This window comes from Stegodyphus dumicola, chromosome X2 (assembly GCF_044657685.1).
Source record: "Stegodyphus dumicola isolate Sdum_Otavi_A_Nest chromosome X2, ASM4465768v1".
In the NCBI taxonomy this organism is placed as follows: Eukaryota; Metazoa; Arthropoda; class Arachnida; order Araneae; family Eresidae; genus Stegodyphus; species Stegodyphus dumicola.
In genome coordinates, this window is record NC_140781.1 from 189,088,089 (window position 1) to 189,105,444 (window position 17,356).

Genomic DNA, 17,356 nt, shown 5'->3' on the forward strand with positions numbered 1-17,356 from the left:
GTTACCTGAATCGAAACGTCCCCCTCCTCTGGATATTATTGTGCAAGGATCTGCCGGAACGGGTAAATCTTTCCTGATCCAAGCTTTATACCAAACTCTGATTCGAACGCCTCTTTTTAGCGAAGCGTGCTCGGTTCTCAAACTCGCACTCACTGCTCAAGGAGCGGTCTACATTACGGGAGATACTTTGCATCATGCCCTGCGTCTTCAAATGAAGGGGACTTTTGTTCGACCTCTGACCCAAGAGACTTTAGACTATTACAGACCCCTGTATGCTCCTTTACGGATGGTGATTTTGGATGACGTTTCCACGATCGGATCCAATTTATTTTCGCGCCTCGACCAGCAACTTCGACAATTGTGTCATGTGCCGGATAAGCCGTTTGGGAATGTGCATATGATTAAATTCGGAGATTTGCAGCAGCTCCAACCGATTCGCGACACGCCCATTTTTTATTCTGAAGGGTGGTGGACGCCTCAATCCACGCTCTACTATGAACTAATCGAATGTATGCGATTCTCTCTGGATTACGAGGAGAGACTCGATCGTTTAACGAGAAATCACTTTTTAGAACCGGACGATGTGGCATTTTTTCAGTCCCGCGTTCGCAGTTTCGACGAAATTCCTCGCGAAGCTATTATTCTCTGTTTTTCGAGCAAGGATGCAGAGAAATATAATATGAAACGTCTCCAATCCCGAGGGACGTACTGTTCGTGTCTGGCTCGAGACGTGATTTATTCCGAGAGCGAAAAATTGCGGAAGAGGATGATGAAACGGAGTCGACATTTACATCGATCTCAGATGGCGAATCTCGAATCCGTGCTCCATTTACAAAGAGGAGCGCGATATCAATTGACTAAAACGCTCGATAGATCCAAAGGATGGATGAATGGAGCGATTGGAACACTACACCAAATAGACCAGGATGAAGACGGAGTTGTGACGCGTGTCTGGCTGCAATTTTCGAATAGTCTAGCTCCTATCGATCGCGTCTCCATTCGTATTGACACCTGTTCGACGAAAAGACTCGCATTTTATCGCGAACAGTTTCCTTTGATGTTAGCCGAAGCGATTACGGCTCATAAAGCCCAAGGAGTCCGTCGATCGCAATTTCCGTCGATCGCAATTTACATGCACGGACCTTTTAATCGATTTCAGCAATATGTCGCTTTTTCTCGAGTGACTCAACCCCAGGGATTGTATATTCTGGACCAGTTTCGTCCCCGCATGAAATTGGCGAGCAAGCAAAAATACGAGGAGGAACTGGAGCGATTGCAAAACATGTCCCGGATTCCGTATGATATATCGGCTCGAGAAGAGAACCAAGATCCGTACGAGTTTCTCATGAACCTTCTTCAATGTGGGAATCGTCTTTCCTTCCATCTTTCCAATAGAAACATCTCCCAAGAAAAAGAAGTCGTCAAACTAGAAGAAAAACCTTCTTTCCATGTAAAACCTGTTATAAAATGTCAATCCTAAATCTTTTTTTAAAAATTCAATAAAAAGAAATATTCTCCATCAAAACCCCTCCATTCTTTCAAAGCTTCACAAAACGCTCAACAATGTCCACACAATGGGAAGAGAAAAATCGATCTCAACGGTCCACACAACATGTTGACTCCTCAAAATATGTCTCTCCCAAGTGACAGGATGCTTCTTCTTCAACGGCTGACACTCATCTAAAGCCAAACTGGTAATGCTTAAATAGATAAGCGAGAGTTTATTCTTTAAAAAAAATGGCGCTGTCTTGTCAATGGAGAATCGAGTCGGCTGGGAAAAAATTTTGAGAGCCGGGGAAAAAAAATTTCTAACTCTTAAAAAAAAAAAAAAAAAAAAAAAAAAAAAAAAAAAAAAAACTTTTGGTTAATTTTTATCATGTCTTCTAGACATGATAAAAATTAACTCTACCCTCCTTTTGTCTGGGAATGTTGTCTCTCCGTTTCTAAAAATAGACCAGAACACACTCTTGGAATTTTATTCTTTTTAGAAAGGATGAGTGATGGTCTATTTTTAGAAACGGTGAGACAACATTCCCAGACAAAAGGGGAAGGTAGTTAATTTTTATCATGTCTAAATTAACAAAAAGTTTTTTTTTTTTTTTTTTTTTAGAGTTAGAAAATTTTTTTTTCCTGGCTCTCAAAAATATTTTCCCAGCCGACTCGATTCTCCAATTGACGACACAGCGTCATTTTTTAAGAATGGATTCTCGTTTATCTATTTAAACATTTCGAGTGTCACTTCAGATGAATGTCAGCCGTTGAGGAAGAAAAACGCAGATTCCCATTTTCTCATTTCCTTCAGAGAGAGAGAGACCTAAATTTTCGAGACTCGATGACATTTCAAGCATTTTTTGTTTAAGCTATTCGACTTCATATTTGTCTGACGTTCAAGAGTATGATCTCTCGTGGATGGATCTCTTCCACCTCATTCTCTTTCCAGTCGATTTAGAAGGGGAAGGGGAGATTTTTTTTCCTCATGGAGGATGTCTCCTGAATACCGTTCAAAGAGTCTATGGAGAAATTATATGGTCAGAGTCACGGATTTCCAGGGCAATCTGCTCTTCTCAGCTAAAAAAAAGGATCTCTCTTTCCCAGACTGTCTTCGATTGCCTCGTTAACTGTGAAACCCATCGCTTTTCCGATTTTATGGTTCTCCCAGTATAATCAGACAGTCGGTCACAAAAGTATTCGACCACCGGTACCCTATCAGAAAATGACAAGATGGCGTTTTTTTTCTCTTTCTCTCTGTGTGTCGTGTTATTCCATCCTAGGTTTTCTTCTCCCCCCCCCATCTTGGAAAAAACTGGAAAAAATTGGTCACGATCTCTTTTTGAATGGGGAGATGACATTTTGAGAAAAAGCTGACGACCCTATCTTGGAGAATGAACATGACCGCTCTACACACCCTTTCACGCTCTCTCTCTCTCTTTGAATTGGGAAGCCATTTTGGGAAAAGCAGACCCTCTTCTTCTGATCTTGGAGAACTGGAAATGAACGCTCTACACGATCTCTCTTTGAATTCAGAAGGTATTTTGGGACCTTCTAATGTTGGAAAACTGAAATGGACGCTCTACGCTTTCTCTCTCTCTCTCTCTCTCTCTTTCTCTGAAATGGGTAGCCATTTGAAAACTCCTTAACTTTGGAAAAAACAGAAATGAACGCTCTACACTATCTCTCTTTGAAAATGGGGGGTGTCATTTTGAGACCTCCCTCCCCTAAACTTGGAAAAAAACTGAAATGAACGCTCTACACTTTCTCTCTTTGGACATGGGTAGCCCTTTGGGGACCCTCTCCTCTTGGTAGGAAAAAAAAGAACTGAAGTGAAGGCTCTACACAATCTCTCTTGGAATGAGATCCATATTTCGGGAAACGTGGATCACCTCATGCTGGAAAACTGAAGAGAACCACCAAGATTGGACTCTATATAATATTTTTTTTAATTGACATCATGACCCTCCTCCAATTTGTTATTAAAAAAATGTTTTTTTTTTGTTTTGGTTTTTATCCCATTTCCGATGTGATTTCAGAAATGCAATTCCATAACAGTTCAATTTCATTCGAGGTTAAATGATCTAAACAGTCTTTGACCCACCCATCTGTATGATTATTTTCTTCTCCTTCCTGTTGCACCAAATTTTGTAAGTCCATATAATCATTTTATACGGGAAGGGCTGAATCCTCACAAGGCTGTCTTGAAACACTTGGAGTCTCTTTGGGATGGGTGGAGGGATCTAGGATGTCTGGACCCGGCTGCGATTCTACCTCCATGATTTCTGGACCCGTTGGAACTTGTTTACCCGGCTGAAATTCTACCTCCATAATTTCTGGACCCGTTGGAACTTGTGAACCCGGCTGTGATTCTGCCTCCATGATTTCTGGACCCGTTGGAACTTGTGGACCCGGCTGACATTCTACCTCTACGATGTCGGGACTTTTTGAAGCTTGTGGACCCGTCTGACATTCTACCTCTACGATATCGGGACAGGTTAGAGAAGAAGAAGAAGAAGAGGATACTGGAAGAGGTTCTGTCTGTGAGGAGTCCGAAAGAGGTTGCCTGTTGGAACAAGTCGGGGAAGAAGAAGAAGAAGAAGCTTCTGGGTTCTGAAGCGGATCTTGCACGCCAGGTAGGTTCCGGTAAGTCGACCGTTTTTTAAGAGGTAATTTTTTTTCTTCCTCCTCATCTTCAATTGTGATGACTTCAATTTCATTCCGTTGCCGGGTCGATTTTGTTTCGGGAAATAACGGTTTGGTCCAGCTCCTCTTATCATCTAAGGAAGGGATGGGTAAAGGTGGCGGAGGGTTCTCTTCTTTTTCTTGAAACATCATCGGCGATTGGAAAGAAATCTCCTCTTTCAATTGTTTCCAAAGCGAGTACGAGCACCGATCGACGAGAAAGAGACTCTTCTGGGTTGTGACGATGAGATATTGCGTTTTCGGGGGAACGACATAGTTTTGAAAAGGTCTTAGAATATATTTCTTATATTTCATCCTGTCGCTGACTTTAAAACTTCTTTCCTTCAGATTGGGGGACGATGATTCGTAATAGGCGAGAGGAGCGGCTGTGGTTTGAACAATATGAACTTCGTCCTCAGCCGTCGTTCTCACTCCAAACGTAAAATATCGTTTCGTGAGAAAAATATTCTTCCACCGAAAACTCGTGAGCGGATCCGTATATCGCCGGTCTGTTTGAATGGGCCGTCTCAAAGCTCGATCCATCCGATTCCAAGAGAAGGGAGATTCCTCTTTCGTTTGTTGCAATTCGAATAAATTTCTGTATATATTCTGAACGAGCAGGTTGGAGGATTCGACATCTTGGTTAAAAGAAACGATCGCTTGATGAGGTGGTAAATGCGGAATAAATGTCGCACAATGACACGCCAAAAAAATTTTCAAGTTGGAGATTTGCTTTAGCGTCTTCAAATCCTCCCCGTTCGAAATCCGTTGAGTTGGAAAAACGTCTAATAGCGACATGGCTCCCAATGGAAAAGAAATGATCTCACCCAGTACTCTCGCCTTTTTATATATCTATATAGACACATACACAGACACATATAGAGGCTCTATGACGTCCGTTTTATTTGTTTTTTTTTTGTTTCTCTCTCTCTTCTTTCCAAGAATCTTATCTCCATGACCTCTTTTTCTTTTCTTAAAAGATGAATGTGTGTGGGAATGAGGAAGTGAAAGTAATAATTTAATAAACAAAAAATTATCCAACCATGACCTTCTTTTTTTTTTCAAAGTCACCCTTTCCAATCCAAGGACGTCCAGAGATAGAGGAAGCAGGGAGAGAGGAGGAGGACGGAAGGGAAGGTCACACTCTCTTTCTCTCTGTAAATAAAAGGGGAGAACCCCAAAGTCGTATTTTTGTCCAAGTGGATCATGAGGAGGCATCCCCAGCTCACTACGTGTATTCCTTTCAAATATAAATATGTTGATCTTTCCTTTTATATCATCCAAGGAGTCGTTTACTTGAAAGCCTCCGATTTTTCAAAATGTGCGGGTTATCATACCGTGGGGAGTTATCAAAAGATGCGGGACGAATTTTTGTCCGACGAAAACGTGTTGATGGCTCGTGACATTCCACCTTTGGATGCACAAATTTTGTTAATGAAACGAGCCAAATATTTTTACACGTCCCACTTTCTAACCGTCTCGCAAATGAATAGGATTATGGATCGTCTTGAGAAGACAAAAGGGATTCTCGTTCATTTTAGTGAATGGTTGCACAAATGTTTGCACGAACCTCTCTCGATCGAGAAGACTGGGAAGAATACCTATTATATTCTTCTCGAGGACTCTCCTCCTTCGTCTCATTTTAAAGAGGCCACGACTTTTGAAAAAATCCTCGAGCAAGAAAAAATAGAATGGTGGAACAACTACCCCATCCCTCTCCCCGAGCATCAAGAGGAGCCTGTTCAGAAGAAAAAGAAAAAACCTTTCCAAAAGCCTATCCTCATCCTCCTCGATAATGATGGGGATGAGGAGAAGCCTGTTCAGATTCCTCTCCGTTTGTCAAAACCCGTCGAGGATGAAAAACCTCTCCCTTCCTCAAAACCCCTTGAGGAAGAGAGACCCCTCGAGAAGGAGAGATCTCTCCCACTGTCAAACCTCCTCGAAGATGAAAAACCTCTCCCTTTCTCAAGACCCCTCGAGAAGGAGGGACCTCTTCCTTTATCAAACCTCCTCGAAGATGAAAAACCTATCCATTTATCAAGACCCCTCGAAAATGAGGGACCTCTCGATTTGTCAAAACCCCTCGAGGATAAGGGAACCAAAACTTCTCTCTCTTTCGAAGAGGAGGGACCTCTCAATTTGTCAAGACCCCTCAAGAATAAGGGAACCGAAAATCCTCTCCCTTTCTCAAGACTTCTCGAGGAGGAGGAGAGACCGCTCCATGTCTCAAGACAGGACCCCCCTCTATCTCTTGAGGATCCGAGGGAAATGATTCCTATTGAAAAACCATCTATCGACAATCCCCAGAAAAGGTCTTCGGAGGAGATTAGACTTCCATGTAGAAAACGAATCTGCCACAATCATCATCATCATCATCATCATCATCATAATAATAATAATAATAATATACCCTCTTCTCAACAACAGAATCCTACAACATTTGCAGATAAATGCATTCAAACCAATCCCTTTATAGTAACCCTTTTGATTGGAGAACCCGTGCATTAGCCTCGAAAAAAAAATGAGATTGTAGACTGTTTCTATGACCAGAATGTTAAGCCAATAGATAGGTCTAGCTCAGAATTTTTCTTTCTAAAAGAAAATAAATAAATAATCCAAAGACTATTCGTAAATATAAATGGTAAAGTCTCGAGTCGGCTGGAAAAAAAAATTTTCAGAGCTGAGAAAAATTCTCTAACTCAAAAAAAAAAAAAAAAAAAAAAAAAAAAAAAAAAAAAACTTTTTGTTAATTTTTATCATGTCTTAGACTTGATAAAAATTAACGACCCCCCTTCCCTTTTCGTCTGGGAATGTTTTCTCACTCTTTTGAAAAACAAATCGTGATTCATTCATGGAATGATTGCCATTAGAGAAAGGATGAGTCATGATCTATTTTTAGAAAGGGTGAGACATCCTTCCCAGACAAAAAGGGAGGGTCATTAATTTTTATCATGTCTAAAGACATGATAAAAATTAACCAAAAGTTTTTTTTTTTTTTTTTTTTTTTTTTTCCTGCTCTGAGAAATTTTTTTTCTCCCAGCCGATTCGAGACTTTACCATTTTTTTTTAAGAATGATTTCTCCCTGATCTATTATTTCAAAATTCCAAGTTTCGCTTCAGAACCATCTATGCTGTTGAAGAAGTAACGTGATATATGTATTTTTTTAATGAGTTCTGTCAAGATTGAATTGTGCAGGATCGACCTTGCGAATTTCTTCTCTGTGTCTTTAAATAATAATGATACCGAACCGCTTTTTGTAGAGCGCAATGGAAAAAACCTTTTGTATGGTTAGGACAATTCATGTGTTCGATCCCATTGTATTCGAGAATCTCTTCCTTCGATCCCGAAATGCAATAAATGGATCTTTGCAACCATTTCTCTAAAAACCGCCGTTTCATTTCTCCTCGCACCCAAATCATGGGAAAAGGTTCCGTCAACATCGTTAACACCCATGGAAAATAACTGTACGGAATTTCTCCTTCGTACCACGACAAGCCGTGATAATAATCACTTGCCCACACAGCGGTTCGTTTTTCTTTCTCGGTGAGCATTTGCCATGGAAACGGGGGTTTAAAAACAAATACCCCTCGAGAAGTACCGTCCAATGTGACGTAAGCCAATTCTTTCACAATAAAGGCTCCTTGAGAATCGTAGAAACCTTCAAAGTCGAGCACGAGTTCCATGTTTTTTATTTCTTTTTCTTTCCAAGGTGACCTTTATTATTATTATGATGGATGTGTATTGAGATACGCACGATATTATTCAAAAAACAAATATATATATACGAATGTGACCTTTCCCAGAATTCATACGACCTGTCACGTGCAACCTTCTCTCTCTCTCTCTCTCTATAAAAGAGGAGACGGCGAGAGAACGCTATCCATTTTTTCCTTCAGGACACACAGCGAGAGAGAGAGAGAGAGAATTTTGTTTTCTTTTTTTCCTCAATTGAAGAAGATGGACATTTTGAGTGCCAAACCTCTCAAAGATTCCTACATTGTTCTGGACATGGAATACTTTCACTGTTATGATGCAAAGACGGGAGATATATGTTTCATCTTGAAAGAACTGGGCTACATCACTTGCGATTTAACCTTATGCGGATCCATGATTTTTCTCCCTCCTGTCCATTACGATGACTTATCGTCCCGCAATCAAGCTGTGGTCAACCAGACTACAAATAACCGACACGGCCTGCAATGGACCGAGGGTCGTCTTTCCTACGAGCATCTTCCTACGATCCTGAAAATGCTGACCGAAAATGTGGAGGTGATCTACGTCAATGGATACGATAAAGCCGAATTTTTCAGCAAGCTCTGCCAGCGATCCGTTTATGAGTTTTACATCCCAGGGAAAACCGAGTGGCGGAACAAGTCGAAATGCACGCGACACCAATATTTCCAAAAGATGATTCATTGTGCCGAGAACAAGGTGAGAAATTTTCGATACCATTTGATGGAGGGTAGTTACGTTTTCCGGAAATTACATTGTTACCCCTCCGAAAGCAAAGCTGTCGAAGACGAAGAGGAGGCGGAAGAATCTCCCCAGGAGAACTCGTGCGACGATGAGGAGGAGGAGGAGGAGGATGAACTTTCTAATAATAATTATAAATGTCTAAGTTGGGATGCTTTAGAGACCCAAGAATATTGGTCTCAACCCTTATCTCACCTAGACCTGAAAGAGGATCCTCAAGTGTACACTTTGTGGTCCTCTTCTAAAATTTGGTCTTGGAGAGAACCCTTGAATGTTCATGAATGAAATGGTATGTAAATCCCTAGAGGAAAAAAAATAGAAAAAAAAGTTCTTTTTTTTTGTAATATGTTGATTTCTTTCCAATCCCATTTCTTTTCCATAACTCCAGCCCAATCGACGAGAAGAAGAAGAATTTTCCAAGTTACACAAGAAGAATCTTCCAAGTTACCCAAGACGTAGAAAGATTTCATAAGAATTTATAAATTACACGCTCCCACATGATATATGTATAGAGAGAAAAAGACCCTCTGTTCTCTAGCCAATACGTCAAGACTTCCCTAAACTCAGAGAGATCATGAGTACCGAGGAAACCTTAGCAGAGCAAGTGGAAAGACTTTCAAAGAGATTAGAAGAGTTAAGACGGGATAGATTTACAGTTCCGCCGACTAAAGAGGAAATTATCATCGATTTCAACAAACCGCTGTACTTTCATCCCCTACCCCAAAGAATGAGACGAATGGACTCGCCGTTGAACAGTTCCAATGAGAAACAAAATGTCACTTATTTGAATAGTCAATTTCAACACATGAATATTTCATAAGAATTTTTTGTTTTTTTCCCTAAAGCGTAGGGAGATCGGATCAGTAGTTTTTCCCTTTTCATCGTCGAAAAAGATTGGGAGGAAAAATCTTTCTCAGCTCTCTCAGAAAAATTTTCAACCTTAAAAAAAAAAAAAAAAAAAAAAAAAAAAAAAAAAAAAAACTTTTTGTTAAATTTTATCATGTCTTAGACATGATAAAAATTAACTCTACCCCCCTTTTGTCTGGGAATGTTGTCTCACACTTTCTAAAAATAGACAATCACTCCCCCTTTCCTAAAGAATAGAATTCCAAGAATGGGATCTGGTCTATTTTTAGAAACGGTGAGACCCTATTACCAGACAAAAGGCGGGTAGAGTTAATTTTTATCATGTCTAAAGTTCAGGGTCCATCAATCTTCTTATGTGAAACGGTGACCCTGACGAGATCGAGATAAACAAGTCCTGTGAGTTGTTTTGTAATCTTGACGCGATCCAAGAAAGACTTTTTATTTTTTTTTTGAAATAGGCGGGGGGAGAGAGAAAATGTTCTCACGACCCTCAGATATCTTTTCATAAATATATTTTTTATCAAAGTGTTTCTTTCATCCCGATCCTTTTAAGAGGTTGGAATGACCCTGACATTTAGATGGGGTCGCGATCCCGACAGATGTCGCGCGAGTATAAAAGTGTGTATCCTCTGCGAGATTTCTTCAGAGAACAGAAGAAGACGTGAACTGAGCTGGTAAGTCCCTTTGGTCCTATGAATATGGTTTAATCATAACTTCATTTAAAAAGACCTTTGAAACTTTGAAACTTCTTAACCCTTTGAAAAGAAAAATGTCTCTTTCAAGACGACGACTCTAAAACGTTTTATTGTTTTTTTTTCCTTTCTAGATCTTCCCTGTTATACATATATACCTTTTCGATTCTTTTTTTTTTGCTCCTGTTTGTGGAAGACATCATTGTATTCATCGCCATGGCGTGTTCAGAAAACTTTATCGTGCTCGATCTAGAGGGTTTCCAGTCCTACAACCACAAGAAGAGTGAATTTACCTACGTTTTAAAAGAATTGGGCTATGCGACAAAAGATTTTTTGACCGTGGGATCGTTGACGTTTGCTCCTCCTCAGCCCTTCCACCAACTGAGTGAAAAAAACCAAAAGACGAATGCCTGGCTGACGAGAAACCGGCACGGACTTCGTTGGAACGAGGGTCATATTCCCTACAACCATTTAGGACGCATTCTCCAATCGCTCACTCACAGCTTCTCCACGATTTATGTGGTGGGATGCCAGAAAGCTAAATTCTTTGCTAAAGATTTGGATTATCAAAATCCCGTGACGGAAATTTATGTGCCAGATGGAATCATTTGGAAGTATCGGGAAAAATGTGCCCGACATCATCAAAGGAGGAAATATTTCCATTGTGCCGAAAATAAAGTGCGCAACTATCGATGGCATATTACGGAAGGAGATTTTCATATCAATCACGTCTATCCAGACGGAACGGAGAAAGAGGAGAGGATTCAGGAGGAAGCAGACAATCCTCTGCAAGCTTTTGATAAGGCCTACGATCAGTTAGAGAAGGATTCGTCCCCAAAAGCGTACGATAACCTCATCCAGAAATGGGATAATCTGTCCTGTTTCCAAGTGATGGAACATCCGGATGAGCATACGCCTTTAAACTTGATGGGCTCTTCTTTGTCGTCAACTTCCTCCAATAACTCGAGGAAGACGGAGGGTTGGGGAGACATACCTGAAAATATTCCCCATTACGATCCAGCAGCCTGTTGGGACGAACCTTCCAAAGAATCTCATGAGACCCCCAAAATATCTTCAGAGGATCCAAAGACAAAATCCACTGAGTGTTGGGACGATGAACGGACGACTCATGCTCTAAAATCCACTAAGACTATGTCCACTGAGTGTTGGGACAATGAACAGACGACTCATGCTCTAAAATCCACTAAGACTATGTCCACTGAGTGTTGGGACAATGAACAGACGACTCATGCTCCAAAATCTACTGAGACTATGTCCACTGAATGTTGGGACAATGAACGGACGACCCATGCTCCAAAATCGACTGAGACTATGCCCACTGAGTGTTGTGACGATGAAACAGGAAAGACGACAGAGAATTGGGATGACCGTTCTCAAAAGTATTTGAATTGATATATACATAAACTCAGGAGGAAAAAAATAAAGAAAAGATTTTTAGAAATAAGTAGGGAAAGGTTCTCCGCTTTCCCTATATTTATGGAAATGGACTAAGAAGAGAGAGAGAGAGAGACGATCAGGAGACCAAAAAAAATGGGTCTTGGAAGGAATGAGTGCAAATGCATCCGATTCCTTCCAAGACCCATTTTTTTTGGGTCCCTCTCTCATCCAATCTTGGAAAAGAACTTTGTCCTATTTTTCTAGGTCCATTCAAAAAGAAATGAATCTATCCATAAATTTTCTTAAAAGAAAAAAAACAAAAAGATCCTTTACCTCTTGACGGTCCAAAGTCGAGAATCTTGGAAAAAGTCATCCACTCTCCATCCAGTCAAGCTTCTCTGTAGAAAATCTAGTAGGTGCATCTGCATTCTTGAACACCCGGCAGTTATTATTGGACGCGAAACGTCGAATGCTGAAATAGTTAACAGTGAGCCCATTCTTAAAGAAACGGGGATGTTTTATTCATACAGTCGAGTGCGGAAAAATTTCTGAGAGCCGGAGAAAAATTTCTCTAGCTGAAAAAAAAAAAAAAAAAATACCCCCCTTTTAGTCTGAAAATTGATGTCTTCAATTTTTTAAAAATTTCAGACTAAAAGGGGGGTATTTTTTTTTTTTTTATATCTAACTTTGAACCACAGAAATTTTTTCCGGCTCTCAGAAACTTTTCCCAGCCGACTCGATGTGAATAAAACTTTACTGTTTGTTAAGAATGTTATTTAATGGATCGATTTCAACCTATCGAGTTTCGCTTGAGTTCCGGCCGTGCTGTGGGCCCACCTGGATACAAGTTTTCCCCTTTTGGAATAGAATAAAACTTTACTGTTTTTTAAGAATGTTATTTAATGGATCGATTTCAACCTATCGAGTTTCGCTTGAGTTCCGGCCGTGCTGTGGGCCCACCTGGATACAAGTTTTACCCTTTTGGAATAGAATTTCCGTCAAGGTAGGCAGGCTACTTTTCCTCTTTTTGCATTTTTCATGTCATTTCATTTGTATTACAATATACTGAAAACGGGCGTTCGAACTGATTTCTAGGCTATTTCTATACAAATGGAGCTCGATCCAAGAAAGAAATGATGTCTTTTTTTTATTTTGTGGACTGCCAATTTGTATTGGAATATACTGAAAACGGGTGTTTGAGTCGGTTTTCAGTATATTTCAATACAAATAGAGTTCGATCCAAGAAAGAAATGATGTCTTTTTTTTTTTATTTTGTGGACTGCCAATTTGTATTGGAATATACTGAAAACGGGTGTTTGAGTCGGTTTTCAGTATATTTCAATACAAATAGAGCTCGATCCAAGAAAGAAATGATGTCTTTTTTTTTATTTTGTGGACTGCCAATTTGTATTGGAATATACTGAAAACGGGCGTTTGAGTCGGTTTTCACTATATTTCAATACAAATGGAGCTCGATCCAAGAAAGAAATGATGTCTTTTTTTTTATTTTGTGGACTGCCAATTTGTATTGGAATATACTGAAAACGGGTGTTTGAATCGGTTTTCACTATATTTCAATACAAATGGAGCTCGATCCAAGAAAGAAATGATGTCTTTTTTTTCTATTTTGTGGACTGCCAATTTGTATTGGAATATACTGAAAACGGGTGTTTGAGTCGGTTTTCAGTATATTTCAATACAAATAGAGCTCGATCCAAGAAAGAAATGATGTCTTTTTTTTATTTTGTGGACTGCCAATTTGTATTGGAATATACTGAAAACGGGTGTTTGAGTCGGTTTTCAGTATATTCCAATACAAATAGAGCTCGATCCAAGAAAGAAATGATGTCTTTTTTTTATTTTGTGGATTGCCAATTTTGTATTGGAATATACTGAAAACGGGTGTTTGAGTCGGTTTTCAGTATATTCCAATACAAGTGGAGCTCGATCCAAGAAAAAAATGATATCTTTTTTTTATTTTGTGGATTGCCAATTTTGTATTGGAATATACTGAAAACGGGTGTTCACGTTGGTTTTCATTATATTTCAATACAAGTGGAGCTCCATCCAAGAAAAAAATGATGTCTTTTTTTTATTTTGTGGACAGCCAATTTTGTATTGGAATATACTGAAAACGGGCGTTCACGTTGGTTTTCAGTATATTTCAATACAAATGGAGCTCCATCCAAGAAAAAAAATGATGTCTTTTTTTTTTATATTGTGGACAGCCAATTTTGTATTGGAGTATACTGAAAACGGGCGTTCGTTGGAATATACTGAAAACGGGCGTTCACGTCGGTTTTCAGTATATTTCAATACAAATGGAGCTCGATCCAAGAAAGAAATGATGTCTTTTTTTTATTTTGTGGACTGCCCTATTTGTATTGGAATATACTGAAAACGGGTGTTCACGTCGGTTTTCAGTATATTCCAATACAAGTGGAGCTCGATCCAAGAAAAAAATGATGTCTTTTTTTTATGTTGTGGACAGCCAATTTTGTATTGGAGTATACGGAAAACGGGCGTTCGAGTCGGTTTTCAGTATATTCTAATACAAATGGAGCTCCATCCAAGAAAAAAATGATGTCTTTTTTTTATGTTGTGGACTGCCCTATTTTGTATTGGAATATACTGAAAACGGGCGTTCGAGTCGGTTTTCAGTATATTCCAATACAAATTGAGCTCTATCCAAGAAAAAAATGATGTCTTTTTTTATGTTGTGGACAATCAATTTTGTATTTGAATATACTGAAAACGGGCGTTCGAGTCCTTTTTCCGACTATTTCTATACACATTCCACTATATTAAAATGACGTTATGGTTGAGTCCAAACAGAGTCGTCCCCGGACAGAGTCGTCTCCGGACAAAGTCGTCCCCTCTTTTCTTTGAATTCTATTCTTTAAAAGGATGAGTCATGGTCTATTTTTAGAAAGTGGGAGACAACATTCCCAGATAAAAGGGGGGGGTGAGTTACTTTTTATCATGTCTAGAAGACATGATAAAAATTAACAAAAAGTTTTTTTTTTTTTTACATCTCAGAATTTTTTTCTGAGCTCTGAGAAATTTTTCCTAGCCGATCCCATTTCGTTTTTCGACTTTCACTTTCAACTCTTCACTTTTCCTATCGACTGTCGTTGGAATTGTGTTCACTGGAGGCTATTTCTTTTTTTGCAATCTCGCTTTTAGTTTTCTCTGAGATTCTTTAGAAATGGCTATACAAATTTCACCATCTATATAGAGATGATGTCCAAACAAAGTCGTCCCCGGATAATCTTGATGACCGAATATGTATAGAAATAGTCTGAAAATGGGCTTGAGGGCCGGTTTCTGGACGATTCCTCTACAAATTCGGCCGCATCCAGAAAAACAAAAATACATAGTTTCTTTTTGGGTGGACAGGAGATGATAAATTTCTTTTCTCTCTCTCTCTCTCCCAATATTGGAGGAGAGAGTGGCCCAAAAAAAAATGGGTCTCGGAAGGAATCGAATGCATTTTGAAATGCACTCATTCTTTCCAAGACCCATTTTTTTTGGTCTCCTGATTCAACTCTCCAGTCTATGGTATAGGGAAAGCGGAGAACATTTCCCCTTCCTTAAGCAACTGGAGACCATATCGCATCATCATCATCATCACCATCATCCTCTTTCTGATACTTTTCAACGAAGGCTTGATGTCTCTGGATGATTTTGGGGAGATGATGGATCCCGAATTGAGTGATGAAAAAGAGAGGACTCTTTTTCCTTTCTTGTTCGTCTTGCACAGTCTCTCGGAGGGTGATATACGTTTCCCCGTCCTCCTCAATTTTCATCAGAGGTCTCATGAATATTTTACACATCCAAGGGAAGAGCGACTTGTTACGCAGGGATTTCGAAGCGACGAAGGCCGCTTCATTCGAAGTGAGGACAATCTGGTTCGGTTGACCCCATTCTTTGGAGTAGTTGTCCAAATCGCCTAGTCGAAGAAAATGGTGTCGATTAGGAAAAAAGACTTGGAGAACACTCGTCGTATGCGAGACGTTCGTAGGGAAGAGAGTCAAGATATCTTTGGCATTCCAGTACAGGAATCCTAGATCCACATACGCGTGCACGTAATAGTCATCGTTATATTCCAGTTTGAGCAGCATGGCTTTTGTATTTTTTTTTCCGTTCTCAAGGCGAAACACTCGTCTGATATGAACAAGAGCTCGCTGGCGATCCGTTTATATAGATTCCTGAGAGAGAGAGAGAGAGAGAGAGAGAGAGGGAGAGGGGAGGAGGAACTAGGTTGATGAATTCTAAAATAAAAAAAAATGATAAAACATGAGATCGGCTGGTAAAATATTTTCAAAGCTCAGAAAAAAATTCTGAGATGTTAAAAAAAAAAAAAAACTTTTTGTTAATTTTTATCTTCTAGACATGATAAAAATTAACTCATCCCCCTTTTGTCTGGGTATGTTGTCTCACCGTTTCTAAAAATAGACCAGAACCCAGTCTTTTCTTGGAATTCTATTCTTTAAAACGATGAGTCATGGTCTATTTTTAGAAAGTGGGAGACAACATTCCCAGACAAAAAGGGGGGTGAGTTTATTTTTATCATGTCTAGAAGACATGATAAAAATTAACAAAAAGTTTTTTTTTTTTTTTTTTTTTTTTTTACATCTCAGAATTTTTTTCTGAGCTCTGAAAATATTTTGACAGCCGATCTCATTTCGTTTTTCGACTTTCACTTTCAACTCTTCACTTTTCTATAAAAGCATTCCACGTTTCTGTTCAGAACAGTGTCTCTCTCTACCCAAATCTGAAACCCTAGTCACGAGAAAATATGAGACTAGAAAAATAGTTTAGTTTATTGATCTAAAAAATGTCCCATGCTAGAACTCAGAATTATAATCAGAGCGGGGCTTTCCAGTATCCACTTCCAAGATTTTAGATTTGCCATGGGTGACATGTTCCCAAATTCATAAATTCTTCAATTACAGTCCCCTTCTTTGACAAATGGCTAAGAAATTCTTAAAGAATATCATGATAAAGATTTAGCTATCTATATATAACATTATGTTTTCTTTTCAAAAAACAAAATCCAGTCTTGATCGAAATGGACTTTACGCACAATTTATTGTGTCCCCCCCCTTTCCAAGATTGGTTTGAAGAAGTGATCAAAAAAAATGGGTCTGGAAGGAAAAGAGTGCATTTCGAGAAAAGAAAAGAGGACCCTCTTTTTCTCGCAATGCACCCGTTTCCTTCCAGACCCATTTCTTTTGCCTCCTCAGAACTCTCTTTCTTTTCTCCTCCCTCTCTCTCTTAAGAGGGATTGAAAGAAAGAGGCTAGATGGAAAAGTTTCTTTTTTTTTCTTTCGAGAAGATAAAAAAAAATTTGGAGGAGGAGCAAATTTTTTTTGGGTGGTGGTGGTTGTTTTTTTTTTAGAAGGTGATGACTTTAGTGACATTTAAAGAGACCACCAGAGGATCCGTTTGAGTCTCGACGACCTTTTCTTGACGGGGGTCTGTCTGGCAATAAGCGCTGGCATATTGTTTAGGGTAAGTAGAAGAATCCGTCATGCCTGGATGAGGCGGTATGTAGCGCACTCCCAGATTAAAGAGGGTGATGAAGGGAAATTTCTCCCCCGGATAGACCAGTCGGTAAACGGGTTGATTGGGTACAACTCGAACCAGCGGCTGAGTTAAAATGCTATACACCCAGGCCAGAAGCTGATTATTTTTAGGATTATTTTCGGCCAGATGTAACATTTCTTCGCTGGAGAGGACATATCCC